At 43.5% G+C, this 18,675-nt stretch overlaps 1 protein-coding gene across 2 annotated transcripts in view; it reads right to left on the bottom strand.

Moving 5' to 3' along the window:
* The window catches only part of LCLAT1 (lysocardiolipin acyltransferase 1), a 135,484-nt gene extending 117,957 nt beyond the window's left edge, over nucleotides 1-17,527 (bottom strand). Inside the window, exon 1 of one of the 2 annotated variants that reach the window (XM_056568542.1) lies at nucleotides 17,236-17,527. The gene's annotated coding sequence lies outside the window, so the exon portion shown is untranslated. The remainder of the gene's footprint in view (nucleotides 1-17,235) is intronic. The other variant, XM_056568541.1, reaches the window with a different exon arrangement.
* Between the last annotated feature and the right edge of the window lie 1,148 nt (nucleotides 17,528-18,675).

Consider the following 18,675-nt stretch of genomic DNA (forward strand, 5'->3'; position numbering starts at 1 on the left):
GTAATCACAGCAGCACCTTCTATTCTCCCCAGTAATCACAGCAGTACCTTCCTTACTCCCCAGTAATCACAGCAGTACCTTCCTTTCTCCCCAGTAATCACAGCAGCACCTTCCTTTCTCCCCAGTAATCACAGCAGCACCTTCCTTTCTCCCCAGTAATCACAGCAGTACCTTCCTTTCTTCCCTACGTAATCACAGCAGTACCTTCCTTTCTCCCCAGTAATCACAGCAGCACCTTCCTTTCTCCCCAGTAATCACAGCAGTACCTTCCTTTCTCCCCAGTAGTCACAGCAGTACCTTCCTTTCTCCCCAGTAGTCACAGCAGTACCTTCCTTTCTCCCCAGTAGTCACAGCAGTACCTTCCTTTTTCACCAAGTAATCACAGCAGTACCTTCCTTTTTCCCCAAGTAATCACAGCAGTACCTTCCTTTTTCCCCAAGTAATCATAGCAGCACCTTCCTTTTTCCCCCAAGTAATTACAGCAGCACCTTCCAGCTTTACTAGGAAAATGTATGCATAAAAACTACTGTGCAGTGATTTGTAGACTGCCAGGCTGCTCCCAGACTCAGAGCAGATGAGTCATCACAGTGAGGGGGAGAGATGGACACGCCCCCTCCTCAAGGCAAAAAGACAAAGCACACAAGCAACATATAAATGCTATTTTCTAGGGATATATAGGTCCTAGACACATAAAAATGATACGTACATGATTGGGATTAGGTACTGAGTAACATCACAGTTTTTTTTTTTTTTTTTGCACTATGACAGGTACGCTTTAAGCAAAAAACTTCAATTGAGACCACTGCCCTAAAGCAACAAAAGCAACTTTCTCCTGGCCCTCCCTGTAGTCTAAGCAGGGCCTTTAATCTTCACTCCAGTAGTCCCCATAGTGTAGTCGCTCTAGACGCCACCTCTCTTCCCCCTAGTAGTCACAGCAGGGCCCCTTCCCATTATACTTACCTCCCACACAATCGAACAATACTTCTGGGATGTGCGACAGTAGAGTCTCCCTTTAACCCCTTAAGCGTTTTTTCGTCCTTACATTTTAAAAATCATAACCCTTTCAATTTTCCACCTAAAAATCCATATTATGGCTTACTTTTTGCGCCACCAATTCTACTTTGCAGTAACATCAGTCATTTTACCCAAAAATCGACAGCGAAACAGGGGAAAAAAAATCATGGTGCCACAAAATTGAAGAAAAAAAAACACAATTTTTAAGTTTTGGGGCCTATTCTGTAGGTCCATACGATTAAAATGATCCCCTACTTATATAGGTTTGAGTTTGTCGCACTTCTGGAAAAAATCATAACTACATGCAGGAAAATTTATACGCTTAAAAATGTCATCTTCTGACCCCTATAACTTTTTTATTTTTCCGCATATGGGGTGGTATGAGGGCTAATTTTTTGCACTGTGATCTGAAGTTTTTAGCGGTACCATTTTTGTTTAGATTGGACTTTTTATACATTTTTTAATGGTATAAAAAAAGTGACCAAATATACGCTGTTTTGGACTTTGGACTTTTTTTTGCGCGTACACCATTGACCGTGCGGTTTAATTGACGATATATTTTTATAGTTTGGCCATTTCCACACGGGGAGATACCACATATGTTTATATATTTTTTTTTTTATGGGAAAAGGGGGGTGATTCGGACTTATTAGGGAAGGGGTTAAATCACATTTATTAACACTTTCTTTTTTGCAATGCTATAGCTCCCATAGAGGACTATAAGGCTAGGTTTCCACTTGGTTTATTTTCTGGCAGTTTTTGGATTTCTGCCACTGCGGTTTTTGAGCCAAAGCCAGAAATGTATTCAAAAGGAATAGGACATATAAAGGAAGGACTTACACTTCTCCTCCCTTATGGATCCACTTCTGACTTTGGCTCAAAAACTGCCAGAAAAAAAACAAGTGGAAATTTAGCCTTACACTGCACACATTGATTTCCTACACTGATCACTGCCATGCATTAACATGGCATTAATCAGTGTTATCGACGCTCGACTGCTCTTGCCTGGATCTACTAAATCTACTGGTGCCAGAAAGTTAAACAGATTTAAAAATCACTTCTATTTAAAAATCTTAACCCTTCCAGTATTTATCAGCTGCTGTATGCTCCACAGGAAGTTCTTTTCTTTTTTTAATTTCTCTTCTGTCTGTCCACAGTGCTCTCTTCTGACACCTCTGTCCATGTCAGGAACTGTCCAGAGCAGGAGAGGTTTGCTATGGGGATTTGCTGATACTCTGGACAGTTCCTGACATGGACAGAGGTGTCAGCAGAGAGCACTGTGGTCAGACAGAAAATAAATTCAAAAAGAAAAGAACTTCTTCTGTATTATACAGCAGCTGATAAGTATTGGAAGGTTAAAGATTTTTTTAATAGAAGTAATTTACAAATCTGTTTAACTTTCTGGCACCCGTTGATTTAAAAAAGTGTTTTCCACCGGAGTACCCCTTTAAGCCTTGCCAGTGATACAAAATCCAACCCTCTGGATCCCAGGCAGAGACACAACCTGGCACGATCCCCAACTACTGCTACTCCTCCCAAAATTACACTTCAGTAGATGCACTTGTCTCCGATTTGCTTTTCTTCCCACCTAAGGGCATGAAAGATCATACTCACCCTGTGTATCTACAGTCGTCGACTAAACTCAATAGTCAGAAGATCCCTGATCGCGCCCGATAGTCTGCGGAGTGCCCATGAATAGCTATGGACCTCCAGATGTTGCAAAACTACAACTCCCAGCATGCCCGGACAGCCAACGGCTGTCCGGGCATGCTGGGAGTTGAAGTTTTGCAAAAGAGAAGCCTTGATTTACCTTTTTATGGTCATTATGGATGCTCTGGAGGAGGGGGTGGAGTAGGGATGTCATTATGGATGCTCTGGAGGAGGGGGTGGAGTAGGGATTTCATTACTAGCATATAGGTCGTTCTACTATATAAACAGTAATTAATATCAATCATCTATAATTATCAGTTGATGCTCCTGTAGGACGCAGCCATTTTTTTGGGAGTAGGTGTTCATGAGTTAAAGGGGTACACCAGAAAAAAAAAGAAAAGGTTTTCACATCAACTGGTGCCAGAAAGTTATACAGATCTGTAAATTACTTCTCTATAAAGATCTTAATCCTTCCAGTACTTATCAGCTGCTGCATGCTCCACAGGAAGTTGTGTAGTTCTGACCACAGTGCTCTCTGATGCCACCTCTGTCTGTGTCAGGAATTGTCTACAGCAGTGGTCTCCAACCTATGGACCTCCGGATGTTGCAAAACTACAACTCCCAGCATGCCCGGACAGCCAACGGCTGTCCGGGCATGCTGGGAGTTGAAGTTTTGCAAAAGAGAAGCCTTGATTTACCTTTTTATGGTCATTATGGATGCTCTGGAGGAGGAAGACAGGTGTTTGGCGGTCCGGGAATGCTGGGAGTTGTAGTTTTGCAACATCTGGAGGTTCGCAGGTTGAAGACCACTGGTCTACAGCAGTAGGCGTTTTTTATATGAGGATTTGCTCCTGCTCTGGAAAGTTCCTGATACGGACAGAGGTGGCAGCAGAGAGCACTGTGTCCGACTGGAAAGACTTTCTCCCCTGATAACCCTTCAGGTGCTGTCCCCTCTCTCCCCCCTCTGTTAACCCTTCAGGTATTGTCCCTTGTCTTTTCTCTTCTATTAACCCTTCAGGTGCTGGCCCCTCTCTCTCCCCCTCACCGTCGTAACCCTTCAGCCCTTCAGGATAGGGGATAAGTGCCAGATCGCAAGGGTTTGACCGCTGGGACCCCCTGTGATTTCCCAAACGGCACCCCGGCTCTCCTCCTGAATGGGGCATGTCAACCAGGCACGAAGCTGCGGCCCATACGCCATGGAAGAGCCCGAACACTGCACTCGGCAATCTCCAGCTCTGCCATAGAGCTGCATGGAGGGGGTGTGTGGGCCGCAGCTTAATCCTTCCAGTACTTATCAGCTGCTGTATGCTCCACAGGATGTTGAGTAGTTGTTTCCGTTCTGACCACAGTGCTCTCTGCTGCCACCTCTGTCTCTGTCACGAACTGTCCAACTCCCCATAACAAACCTCTTCTACTCTGGAAAGTTCCTGACACGGACAGAGGTGGCAGCAGAGAGCACTGTGGTCAGACTGGAAAGTACTACACAACTACATGTGGAGCATACAGCAGCTGATAAGGACTGGAAGGATTAAGATTTTTATATAGAAGTAATTTACAAATCTGTATAGCTTTTTGCCACCAGTTGATTTGAATTTATTTTCCTTTTTCCTCCACAGTATCCCTTTCATTTTTTTTTTCAGTCTCTCCAACTTGTGTCTGGGCATGCTGGGAGTGGTAGTTCTATGCAGGCACTGAAGACTCACAAGTTGGAGAGACTGAAACAATTATTAAAGGGCTACTGCGGAGGGAAAAAAATTCAAGTCAACTGGTAGAAAAAAGTTATACAGATTTCCAAATTACCTCTATATAAAAATCTTAACCCTTCCAGTACTTAGCTGCTGTATGCTCCACAGGAAGTTGTGTTGTTCTTTCCAGTCCAGTTCTTTCCAGTTCTTTTCTCTGCTGCCACCTCTGTCCGTGTCGGGAACTGTCCAAGTCCCCATAGCAAACCTCTCCTGCTCTGGAAAGTTCCTGACACGGACAGAGGTGGCAGCAGAGAGCACAGTGGTCAGACTGGAAAGTACTACACAACTTCCTGTGGAGCATACAGCAGCTGATAAGTACTGGAAAGATTAAAGGGGTACTCCGGTGGGAAACTTTTTTTTTTTGTCAGAAGGTTAAACAGATTTGTAAATTACTTCCATTAAAAAAAAAAAAATCTTAATCCTTCCAGTATTTAATAGCTGCTGAATACTACAGAGGAAATTATTTTCTTTTTGGAACACAGTGCTCTCTGCTGACATCTCTGTCCATGTCAGGAACTGTCCAGAGCAGCCTATGTTTGCTATGGGGATTTTCTCCTACTCTGTACAGTTCCTAAAATGGACAGATATGTCAGCAGAGAGCACTGTGCTTGTGATGTCAGCAGAGAGCTCTGTGTTCCAAAAAGAAAACCATTTCCTCTGTAGTATTCAGCAGCTAATAAGTACTGGAAGGATTAAGATTTTTTTTAATAGAAGTAATTTACAAATCTGTTTAACTTTCTGGCACCAGTTGATTTAAAAATAAATAAATAAATAAGTTTTCCCCCAGAGTACCCCTTTAAGATTTTTATATAGAGGTAATTTACAAATATATATAACTTTTTGCCACCAGTTGATTTGATTTTTTTTCCCTTTTCCTCCGTAGTTCCCCTTTAATTTTTTTTTTTTCAGTCTCTCCAACTTGTGAGTCTTCAGTGCCTGCATAGAACTACCATTCCCAGCATGCCCAGACACCTTACAATGGTAGTTTTGCATTTGCTGGAGAATCTAAGGTTAAAAGGGGTTATCCAGGAAAAAACATTTTTTTATATATCAACTGGCTCCAGAAAGTTAAACAGATTTGTAAATTACTTCTATTAAAAAATCTTAATCCTTTCAGTACTTATGAGCTTCTGAAGTTAAGGTTGTCCTTTTCTGTCTAAATCCTCTCTGATGACACCTGTCTCGGCAAACGCCCAGTTTAGAAGCAAATCCCCATAGCAAACCTCTTCTAAACTGGGCGGTTCCCGAGACGTGTCATCAGAGACTAGTCAGACAGAAAAGAACAACCTTAACTTCAGAAGCTCATAAGTACGGAAAGGATTAAGATTTTTTAATAGAAGTAATTTACAAATCTGTTTAACTTTCTGGAGCCAGTTGATCATATATATATATATATATATATAAAAAGTTTTTTCCTGGACTACCCCTTTAATGAATGATAAATGTAGACCGTGTTGTGAGATGGTAACGGTAATGACCTCCTAACATTGACTTTCGTAAACCTTTATGAACGACGGCGTTGTTGCCTTATAAATAAGACGATAATTATACCGATTGTTACGTGCGGAAATGCGGGGAAAAAAAAAAAAGGGAACCGAACAAAAAAGATGAATCACTCGGCTCCTGCGCAGCGCTGGCTTTATTTTCGTACCGCGGCGCTGCCGGGCTGCGACTATTAAGTCATTATACGGTGACTATATAATAGTAAGAAACAATGTAAAATTGCTATAATCCCCGACACATAACATAAAGATTACAGGACTTGTCATTCTGTTTTCTAATCTGATTTACAAGCATCCGCAGCTCGGGGACATCTTGGCAGGTTGCACAACCGGGGATCCGGAGCCAGGTAACCTGATTAACCTGATGCTAATTTGTATATGTAAATTTTTAGTGTTTTTTTGGCAAGAGATGGGAGGCTCGGATACACCTTATCATGGGAACGGTATCTAAGCAGCAGTCGGGGCCTTTGTGGCTCTTCCAATAGATCTTGGTGGATATTGCAAAACAGTAATCTGGGCGCGCCAAAGGTTTTATCTGCTGTCGGTAATAAATAGGGCGCGCGTGGCAACAGACGGGGTTGGCCAAGGGACATGGTATAAGGGAGTGTTTCCCAACCAGGGGGCCTCCAGCTGTTGCAAAACTACAACTCCCAGCATGCTCGGACATCAACTGGTGCCAGAAAGTTATACAGATCTGTAAATTACTTCTCTATAAAGATCTTAATGCTTCCAGTACTTATCAGCTGCTGCATGCTCCACAGGAAGTTGTGCAGTTCTGACCACATTGCTCTCTGACAGGGGGGGGGGGGGGGGGGGGAAGGAGACGTGACAAGGGTTGAGACATTACATCACTAGTAAGGTGTGCAAAGGCAGGCTGTCTACTTCAATGGGGGGGGGGGGGCTTGTTCTGCAGGGAACTGCAGTTTTGAAACAGCTGGAGGCACCCTGGTTAGAAAACATTGTTTACAGTGCAACATGGAAGGCAGCTCAAGTGTGCTTCAATGGGTGGCTGATGTGTGCGAGAGAGAAAAAAGGACCTCACAGTTACAAACAAGGGATCCTGGGACTTGTAGTTGCAGGGAGGGCACTCTAACAGGAAATAGCCATTTCACAAAAAAGAAGTCCGCATTATGGTGGGCACACAAGACGGCCACGTAGCTCAAAAACAAGCACGGATCCTTCCTAAGCATGTCCATTCCTGTCTGACAGGTAAGAAGTAAAGTCACCTTAGGGTGGAGTACCCCTTTAAGATATTTATATAGTATTAATTTACAAATCTGTATAAACTTTCGTAGAACCAGTGGAGGTGAAAACAAATTTTTTTCCTCCCGAGTGCCCCTTTAATACTTTAAAACTATCAATTTGCTCAGCTCATCCTGTTCTATAACATGATGTCGGGAGATTGGGGGCCTTTTAATGCAATTTAAATACCGCAAGAACCACCACAAGCCTAACGTACATACAGCGACATAAACGTTCATTATATAACCTTGTATCATGGTGGAAGATCACATGATGCAGTAACCCGAGATCTGTAGAGATCTCCCCGCAGATATGTTACTTAGTCCCGGATAACATTTGCTTTGTACACAGGAAATTACGCAAACGTCCAAATCGGCGCATCCTCGCCTCTGCCCTGTATTTACATCTCTATGAAGTATTGTACGGGATGGAAAGTAGGTTTTGAGGATTCCATTTATTTATTTATATCGAAAACCTGATACGGGAACTGTATTGCAAAGGTAAAGGTATTGCAAGGTAATTGCCGATACCGATAATGTCCAAAATCATGAATATCGGCCAAACTGATAATTGGTCGATCCCTAGAAAAAAAACTGACAAAACCGTACAGGATGCAAAACTGACACAACCTGATGCATCGTTTGGCATACGGTTTTCAATGGAGAATCAATGCATACGGTTTTGAATAAGGTTCCGTACGGTTTTCAAGTTGAAAACGTATACGGGAACTGTATTGCAAAAACGTGGTGTGAACCCAGCCTTTAGGCTGGGTTCACACCACGTTTTTGCAATACAGTTCCCATATACGTTTTCAACTTGAAAACCGTTCGGAACCTTATTCAAAACCCTACCTTTACGGTTTAGGCCGGGTTCACACCACGTTTTTGCAATACAGTTCCCGTATACGTTTTCAATTTGAAAACCGTACAGAACCTTACTCAAAACCGTATGCATTGATTCTCCATTGAAAACCGTATGCCAAACGATGCATCAGGTTGTGTCAGTTTTGCATCCTGTACGGTTTTGTCAGTTTTTTCTAGGGATCGACCGATTATCAGTTTGGCCGATATTATCGGCCGATATTCATGATTTTGGACATTATCGGTATCGGCAATTACCTTGCCGATAATGCCCCGCCCAGAGACCACCGCCGCTGCCTTTGCCCCATTGCCTCCCCCATCCCCGGTTTTATAATTACCTGTTCCCGGGGAGCGGGGTCCGTGCTACTTCTGGCTCCTGCGGCGTCCTGCACGCAGCGCAATGACAAGTGACGTCCCCAACGCGACGTCGCCGTCATTGCGCACAGTGACAGCTCAAAAGGCCGCCTGAGACAGAAGTAGTGCGGGCCCCGGGAAATGGTAATGAAACCGGGGATGGGGGAGGCAATGGGGCAGTGGTGGTGGTTGGACCAGGGAGGACCCCAGGACAGGCAGGGGGAGAGAAGCGGGCGGCGGCGGTCTCTGGCCCCGCAAAAGCCGCTGCAGTTCATTGATTTAAAGCGCCCGCTTTAAATCAATGATCTGCGGGGCCGAGGGAAATAGTCGATAACTTATACCGGAATATTGGTACATGTATAAGTTATCAGTATCGGCCCTAAAAAAAAAAAAAAATCGTTAGTTTTTTCCCCATATCCAAAACTGTAGCCTACCACCGTTTTTGGTCCGGGTGAAAAAACCGTATTGAAACGTATAGGTTTTTATTTTTTTTTATTTTTTAACATGGGAGTCAATGGGAACCATACAGAACCGTGTTCGCGTACGGTTCCATCCGGTTTTCACCATACGGTTTTTGACATTGCACAGTTTTTTTCTTGGAATTTCAATCAAACAAGTGAAACTTTATTGATAATGGAGTGAAAAGTTAAAAAAGTATATGTTTTTTTTCTTAAAAACTGATGCAACCGGACATCATTTATCAAACCGTTTACAGATTAAAATTTGGACACACATTTTCATACAGTTTAGTCAGGTTTTGAGGACTCCGTTTTTTTAAAATCAAAAACCTGATACGGGAACTGGATTGCAAAAACGTGGCGTGAACCCGGCCTAACAAAAAGGACACAAACAAACAACAATTAAAAATCGATCGAATCCTGAGCAGTGTCCTTTTTGTTACAATGTATCAGTATTGTAACTGTACCAATAAAGTCTATCTTTTGCATTACATTATTGTTTATTATTCTTTCGAGGTGTGCATCGCACCGTAGGGCATCCGTCTGGTTTGTTGGTATCTGCACCTTGGATGCCCCGCGTTGCGCCCCCTTCTTTCTTCCTGTGTTATAGGAGACCTTTGGGACTCTGTAAGTCCTGACAAGTATAAACGTAGTTCAGACTTACACACGGAGTACTTACTGCACAGTGTATGAGCGGCCTGCCCTCCTCGTGTACAGTGCCCAGGAGTCTCAGCATAAACCCCATTAATCATTAACGTCCTCCCTGTATAATCATAGTGGGAAGAGATAGAACCTCCCGAAAATGTCCTGAGAGCAAAGTCTAGTGATGATAACTCATGGACTTCATCCATTGATGGCTTCCGGTAGGTCTGCAGGACCATCTATTACAATAGGCTGTAAATGGTTTACAAGAACGGCGCCATAAATGTCTATGGCTGCATGTGGTATTACAGTTAAGTGAATGGGCCGGAGGTGAAATACCACATGACGAGTGTATATAATCCTGGAGAAGACCTTTAAAGGGGTTCTCCACTGGCCAGGGATCGGAAGTAAATGTTCCGAACGCTGTTTTCGCGCTGCAGGGGGGTCGGCCACGCCCCTTGTGACATCACAGCCACACACCCTCATTGCAAGTCTATGGGAGGGGGCGTGACGGTATTCACGCCACCTCCCATAGACTTGCATTGAGGGTGTGTGGCTATGATGTCACAAGGGGTGTGGCCTAGATCAGTCACGCCCCCTCCCATAGACTTGCATTGAGGGTGTGTGGCTGTGATGTAACAAGGGGCATGGCCGACAGCAGCTATGCCCCCTCCCATAGACTTGCATTGAGGGTGTGTGGCTATGATGTCACAAGGGGCATGGCCGACAGCAGCCATGCCCCCTCCCATAGACTTGCATTGAGGGGGTGTGGCTATGATGTCACACGGGGCGTGGTCGACAGCAGTCATGCCCCCTCCCATAGACTTTCATTGAGGGTGTGTGGCTGTGATGTCACAAGGGGCGTGACCGACAGTCGTCACGCCCCCTCCCATAGACTTGCATTGAGGGTGTGTAGCTGTATTGTCACAAGGGGTGTGGCCGACAGCAGTCACGCCCCCTCCCACAGACTTGCATTGAGGGGATGTGGCTGTCATGTCACAAGGGGCAAAAACAGCTTTCGGAACATCTACATCCGAATGCTGGAAAGTGGAGCACCCCTTTAAAGCAGAACCATTACTAGTCCTACAGCACCATCTGTTTTTTCCCAGCACAGCTGCATCCATGCGTTTCATTACTGTAACTAAGTCATGTAATCACCAGTTTGACTCACAGAAAATCAGTGTTTAAAAGGAGTATGGGATAAATTTTTGTGTAAAAGTTCCCCCAGCTGCGTATTAAAAAAAAAAAAGTGTACATACCTGCTGCCGATCCCCCAGTGCCTCCGATAACCTGTTCCAGCATCCGCAGCGATCTTCTTCCTGGTTGCCGTTGATTGGCGAGTCATACCGCGCTCAGCTAATAACCAGCCGCAGCGATGTCCCGCCTCGGCCGGTGATAGGCTGGGCAACATTTTGACGTTTTCAGCCCTGGGACCAGTCTTCTTCCTGGTGCCGGGCCGAAAACATTGCACTGCCGCTCAGCCTCAGTTGTAGCCGGTGATTAGCTGAGCGCCATATAACTCACCGACCACCAACAACCAGGAAAAGGAGGCCGGAGCGGGTTATGGGAGCCACCGGGGGAGCGGCAGCGGGTATGTACACTTTCTTTTTTTTTTTACTTCCATCAGCCTGGGGAAATGTTACTAATACATTTATTATACCAGAGTACTCCTTTAATGTGTCACTGCTGGGTCAGACGACTTCCTGTGAACTACGTGATGACATCATCACCTACAAGATCCCTCCTGGCAGCTCATCGGATATTCCGGAGTGCTTCTTTAAAAGGGAAGCGGAGAGCATTGCTGCTATGGTCATCAAATGGAAAATGCAGCATCTGAGTAAACCTGACATCTTTTGGGGTCTCAACCCTTGTCATATGCCCCATTATTGTAAGGATTTCATAGAGCAGAGGTCCCCATCCCAGTCCTCAGACCCCACCAACACTCCTGGTTTTTCGGTTACTCTATTTGATTAGAACAGGGAATAATTTTAATCCTGGACTGATGGTGGCCTGAAGGACTGGGATAGGACCCCTGCGGCATAGAGTGCGGCCCCGGACCTCTGCGGCATAGAGTGCGGCCCCGGACCCCTGCGGCATAGAGTGCGGCCCCGGACCCCTGCGGCATAGAGTGCGGCCCCGGACCCCTGCGGCATAGAGTGCGGCCCCGGACCCCTGCGGCATAGAGTGCGGCCCCGGACCCCTGCGGCATAGAGTGCGGCCCCGGACCCCTGCGGCATAGAGTGCGGCCCCGGACCCCTGCGGCATAGAGTGCGGCCCCGGACCCCTGCGGCATAGAGTGCGGCCCCGGACCCCTGCGGCATAGAGTGCGGCCCCGGACCCCTGCGGCATAGAGTGCGGCCCCGGACCCCTGCGGCATAGAGTGCGGCCCCGGACCCCTGCGGCCCTGCATTGTAAGGCTCGCCAGTGTTGAAGGGTTTCTCCAGGGAAATAAAACGTATTCCCTACTCACAGTATAGGGGATAAGGATTTAGTCACAGGGGGCCCAACATCTGAAGCCCCCCATGATGTCTTGCTCAGGGCCTGGCTATTCCCCCATCCTCAGCGCACTCCAGCGCCCACCCTCAGAGACGAGGCTCAGTGAGGGCCCACTTAGCCAATCACCAGGCTGAGGGGGGACCCCGGCTTTACCAATGTTGGCTGAGCGGGTCATCATGAAGCTCGTCTCCGAGAGTGGGGGCCGGAGTGCGGTTGGACCCCCACGATCAGGAACTTATCCCTATCCTGTAGATGGGGATATGTTTTATTTCCCAAGAGTACCCCTTTAAGCCAGACTCTTTGGCTCTCCCGCAGAAATGAATGGCGTGACGTCTACAGCGCTCTCTGTGACGGGCAAAGAGCCCGGGCCCCGTCCTGTGCAGAGGGTATAAGTGGTTTTTCACTGGACCACCCCTTTAGGTCGCAAATGGACGCCCTGTGCCCGATTCCAGTCTGCAGGGCACTTAGGAGCTGAGCACGCTTCATACCCGGTGAGTCACGGCCGCTATAAGCAGCCAGGACCCACGGCTAATACTGGACATCGCCGAATGGGCCGATGTCTGGCATTAACCCTTTATCGCGTCTAAATGCAGGAAATTTTGTTGCCGACTAACTCAGAGAGTTGATTGAGACAACCGCAACAAAACCCGTGAGGTCCTGGTCAGCTGATAGGACGGTTGGAGGGTTCCTACCTGCCTCCATCCCAGTGCTCCTTCAGTACAGGGCAGGCTGCACTAGAGGAGCGCCTATAACACTGATCAGTGCTGTGCTACAGGATACCATTGTTTAGGGCAGTGCTCTCAAGCCACATTTGCCTCCAGCTGTTGCAAAACTACAACTCCCAGCATTCCCTGAAAGATATAGGCTGTAAGTATATCTGTGTAACTGTACATATGGAGCAGTATATCATGTAACTGTGTATATACCTGTATAGAAGGAGCAGTGTATGATGTGACAGTGTATATACCTGTATAAGATGCAGTATGATGTCACTGTGTATATACCTTTATATAAGATGCAATATATGATGTGACAGTGTATATACCTGTATATAAGATGCAGTATGATGTGTCTGTGTATATACCTGTATATAAGGAGAAGTATATAATGTGACAGTGTATATACCTGTATATAAGGAGAAGTATATAATGTGACAGTGTATATACCTGTATATAAGATGCAGTATGATGATGTGTCTGTGTATATACCTGTATATAAGATGCAGTATATGATGTCACTGTGTATATACCTGTATATAAGATGCAGTATATGATGTGTCTGTGTATATACCTGTATATAAGATGCAGTATACGATGTGACAGTGTATATACCTGTATATAAGATGCAGTATACGATGTGACAGTGTATATACCTGTATATAAGATGCAGTATATGATGTCTGTGTATAAACCTGTATATAAGATGCAGTATATGATGTCTGTGTATAAACCTGTATATAAGATGCAGTATATGATGTCTGTGTATAAACCTGTATATAAGATGCAGTATATGATGTCTGTATATAAACCTGTATATAAGATGCAGTATATGTGTCTGTGTATATACCTGTATATAAGATGCAGTATATGATGTGTCTGTGTATATATCTGTATATAAGATACAGTATATGATGTGACAGTGTATATACCTATATATAAGATGCAATATATGATGTGTCTGTGTATATACCTGTATATAAGATGCAGTATATGATGTGTCTGTGTATATACCTGTATATAAGGAGAAGTATATGATGTGTCTGTGTATATACCTATATATAAGATGCAGTATATGATGTGACAGTGTATATACCTGTATATAAGATGCAGTATATGATGTGACAGTGTATATACCTGTATATAAGATGCAGTATATGATATCTGTGTATATACCTGTATATAAGATGCAGTATATGATGTCTGTGTATATACCTGTATATAAGATGCAGTATGATGTGTCTGTGTATATACCTGTATATAAGGAGAAGTATATGATGCAACAGTGTATATACCTGTATATAAGATGCAGTATATGATGTGACAGTGTATATACCTGTATATAAGATACAGTATATGATGTCTGTGTATATACCTGTATATAAGATGCAGTATATGATGTGACAGTGTATATACCTGTATATAAGATGCAGTATATGATGTGACAGTGTATATACCTGTATATAAGATGCAGTATATGATGTCTGTGTATATACCTGTATATAAGATGCAGTATATGATGTCTGTGTATATACCTGTATATAAGATGCAGTATATGATGTGACAGTGTATATACCTGTATATAAGATACAGTATATGATGTCTGTGTATATACCTGTATATAAGATGCAGTAAATGATGTCTGTGTATATACCTGTATATAAGATGCAGTATATGTTGTCTGTGTATATACCTGTATATAAGATGCAGTATATGGTGTGACAGTGTATATACCTGTATATAAGGAGAAGTATATGATGTGACAGTGTATATACCTGTATATAAGATGTTGTATATTATGTGACAGTGTATATACCTGTATATAAGATGCCGTATATTATGTGACAGTGTATATAAGATGCAGTATATGATGTGACAGTGTATATACCTGTATATAAGATGCAGTATATGATGTCTGTGCATATACCTGTATATAAGATGCAGTATATGATGTGACAGTGTATATACCTGTATATAAGATGCAGTATATGATGTGACAGTGTATATACCTGTATATAAGATGCAGTATATGATGTCTGTGAATATACCTGTATATAAGATGCAGTATATGATGTCTGTGTATATACCTGTATATAAGATGCAGTTTATGATGTCTGTGTATATACCTGTATATAAAGAGAAGTATATGATGTGACAGTGTATATACCTGTATATAAGATGCAGTATATGATGTCTGTGTATATACCTGTATATAAGATGCAGTATATGATGTCTGTGTATATACCTGTATATAAGGAGAAGTATATGATGTGACAGTGTATATACCTGTATATAAGATGCAGTATATGATGTGACAGTGTATATACCTGTATATATGATGTGACAGTGTATATACCTGTACATAAGATGCAGGATATTATGTCTGTGTAGATACCTGTATATATGATGTGACAGTGTATATACCTGTATATAAGGAGAAGTATATGATGTCTGTGTATATATCTGTATATAAGATGCAGTATATGAGGTCTGTGTATATACCTGTATATAAGATGCAGTATATGATTGTGTATATACCTGTATATAAGATGCAGTATATGATGTCTGTGTATATACCTGTATATAAGATGCAGTATATGATGTCTGTGTATATACCTGTATATAAGATGCAGTATATGATGTGACTGTGTATATACCTGTATATAAGATGCAGTATATGATGTGACTGTGTATATACCTGTATATAAGATGCAGTATATGATGTGACTGTGTATATACCTGTATATACGATGCAGTATATGATGTGACAGTGTATATACCTGTATATAAGATGCAGTATATGATGTGACAGTGTATATACCTGTATATAAGGAGAAGTATATGATGTGACAGTGTATATACCTGTATATAAGATGCAGTATATGATGTGACAGTGTATATACGTGTATATAAGATGCAGTATATGATGTGACAGTGTATATACCTGTATATAAGATGCAGTATATGATGTGACAGTGTATATACCTGTATATAAGATGCAGTATATGATGTGACAGTGTATATACCTGTATATAAGATGCAGTATATGATGTGACAGTGTATATGCCTGTATATAAGATGCAGTATATGATGTGACAGTGTATATGCCTGTATATAAGATGCAGTATATGATGTGACAGTGTATATACCTGTATATAAGATGCAGTATATGATGTGACAGTGTATATACCTGTATATAAGATGCAGTATATGATGTGACAGTGTATATACCTGTATATAAGATGCAGTATATGATGTGACAGTGTATATACCTGTATATAAGGAGAAGTATATGATGTGACAGTGTATATACCTGTATATAAGATGAAGTATATGATGTGACAGTGTATATACCTGTATATAAGATGCAGGATGATGTGACAGTGTATATACCTGTATATAAGATGCAGTATATGATGTGACAGTGTATATACCTGTATATAAGATGCAGTATATGATGTGACAGTGTATATACCTGTATATAAGGAGAAGTATATGATGTGACAGTGTATATACCTGTATATAAGATGCAGTATATGATGTGACAGTGTATATACCTGTATATAAGATGCAGTATATGATGTGACAGTGTATATACCTGTATATAAGATGCAGTATATGATGTGACAGTGTATATACCTGTATATAAGGAGAAGTATGATGTGACAGTGTATATACCTGTATATAAGATGCAGTATATGATGTGACAGTGTATATACCTGTATATAAGATGCAGTATATGATGTGACAGTGTATATATCTGTATATAAGGAGAAGTATATGATGTGACAGTGTATATACCTGTATATAAGATGCAGTATATGATGTGACAGTGTATATACCTGTATATAAGATACAGTATATGATGTCTGTGTATATACCTGTATATAAGATGCAGTAAATGATGTCTGTGTATATACCTGTATATAAGATGCAGTATATGTTGTCTGTGTATATACCTGTATATAAGATGCAGTATATGGTGTGACAGTGTATATACCTGTATATAAGATGCAGTATATGGTGTGACAGTGTATATACCTGTATATAAGGAGAAGTATATGATGTGACAGTGTATATACCTGTATATAAGATGTCGTATATTATGTGACAGTGTATATACCTGTATATAAGGAGAAGTATATGATGTGACAGTGTATATACCTGTATATAAGATGTCGTATATTATGTGACAGTGTATATACCTGTATATAAGATGCCGTATATTATGTGACAGTGTATATAAGATGCAGTATATGATGTGACAGTGTATATATCTGTATATAAGGAGAAGTATATGATGTGACAGTGTATATATCTGTATATAAGGAGAAGTATATGATGTGACAGTGTATATATCTGTATATAAGGAGAAGTATATGATGTGACAGTGTATATACCTGTATATAAGATGCAGTACATGTTGCCTGTGTATATGAGGCTCACTATATGACCACACTTGTATATAACACACGTACAGCTATATATATATACATCTACGAGGACAGATAAGCCCAGGATATCATGGCACAGACAGATAATAAGAAGCGGGTCACCTGGTGGGGCGGCCGGTACGCCCGGCTGTACGTCACTCGGGTGTGCCCCCTCCTGGCCTCCTCCCGCAGCCCAGCGGTGACCCCATCAACGGACCAGAACCGGGTAGGAAATGGTTAACCAGCTGGCCTCCTCTCGCTCCACCCCTTGTGTTAGATGACGTCACAAAGTCGCAGGATATATTACGTCGGGAGCCTGAGGGGGCGGGGGGCAGTGCCAGGGCCATATGAGGAGTGGGCGGAGCAGCCGGAGGCGGGAAACCGTGAGGAGACTGACGGAGGCGGGAGAAGAGCCTGTCATAACAGTGTGCCCGCTACCTGTGTGTTACCCGTGCCCATAACAGTGTGCCCTGTACCTGTGTGTTACCCGTGCCCATAACAGTGTACCCTCTACCTGTGTGTTACCCGTGCCCATAACAGTGTGCCCTCTACCTGTGTGTTACCCGTGCCCATAACAGTGTACCCGCTACCTGTGTGTTACCCGTGCCCATAACAGTGTGCCCGCTACCTGTGTGTTACCCGTGCCCATAACAGTGTGCCCGCTACCTGTGTGTTACCCGTGCCCATAACAGTGTACCCTCTACCTGTGTGTTACCCGTGCCCATAACAGTGTACCCTCTACCTGTGTGTTACCCGTGCCCATAACAGTGTACCCTCTACCTGTGTGTTACCCGTGCCCATAACAGTGTACCCTCTACCTGTGTGTTACCCGTGCCCATAACAGTGTACCCTCTACCTGTGTGTTACCCGTGCCCATAAGTGTACCCTGTACCTGTGTGTTACCCGTGCCCATAACAGTGTACCCTCTACCTGTGTGTTACCCGTGCCCATAACAGTGTACCCTCTACCTGTGTGTTACCCGTGCCCATAACAGTGTACCCTCTACCTGTGTGTTACCCGTGCCCATAACAGTGTACCCGCTACCTGTGTGTTACCCGTGCCCATAACAGTGTGCCCGCTACCTGTGTGTTACCCGTGCCCATAACAGTGTGCCCTCTACCTGTGTGTTACCCGTGCCCATAACAGTGTACCCGCTACCTGTGTGTTACCCGTGCCCATAACAGTGTACCCTCTACCTGTGTGTTACCCGTGCCCATAACAGTGTGCCCTCTACCTGTGTGTTACCCGTGCCCATAACAGTGTGCCCTCTACCTGTGTGTTACCCGTGCCCATAACAGTGTACCCTCTACCTGTGTGTTACCCGTGCCCATAACAGTGTACCCTGTACCTGTGTGTTACCCGTGCCCATAACAGTGTGCCCGCTACCTGTGTGTTACCCGTGCCCATAACAGTGTACCCTCTACCTGTGTGTTACCCGTGCCCATAACAGTGTACCCTGTACCTGTGTGTTACCCGTGCCCATAACAGTGTACCCTGTACCTGTGTGTTACCCGTGCCCATAACAGTGTACCCTGTACCTGTGTGTTACCCGTGCCCATAACA

Source organism: Hyla sarda, chromosome 3, assembly GCF_029499605.1.
Source record: "Hyla sarda isolate aHylSar1 chromosome 3, aHylSar1.hap1, whole genome shotgun sequence".
Lineage (NCBI taxonomy): Eukaryota > Metazoa > Chordata > Amphibia > Anura > Hylidae > Hyla > Hyla sarda.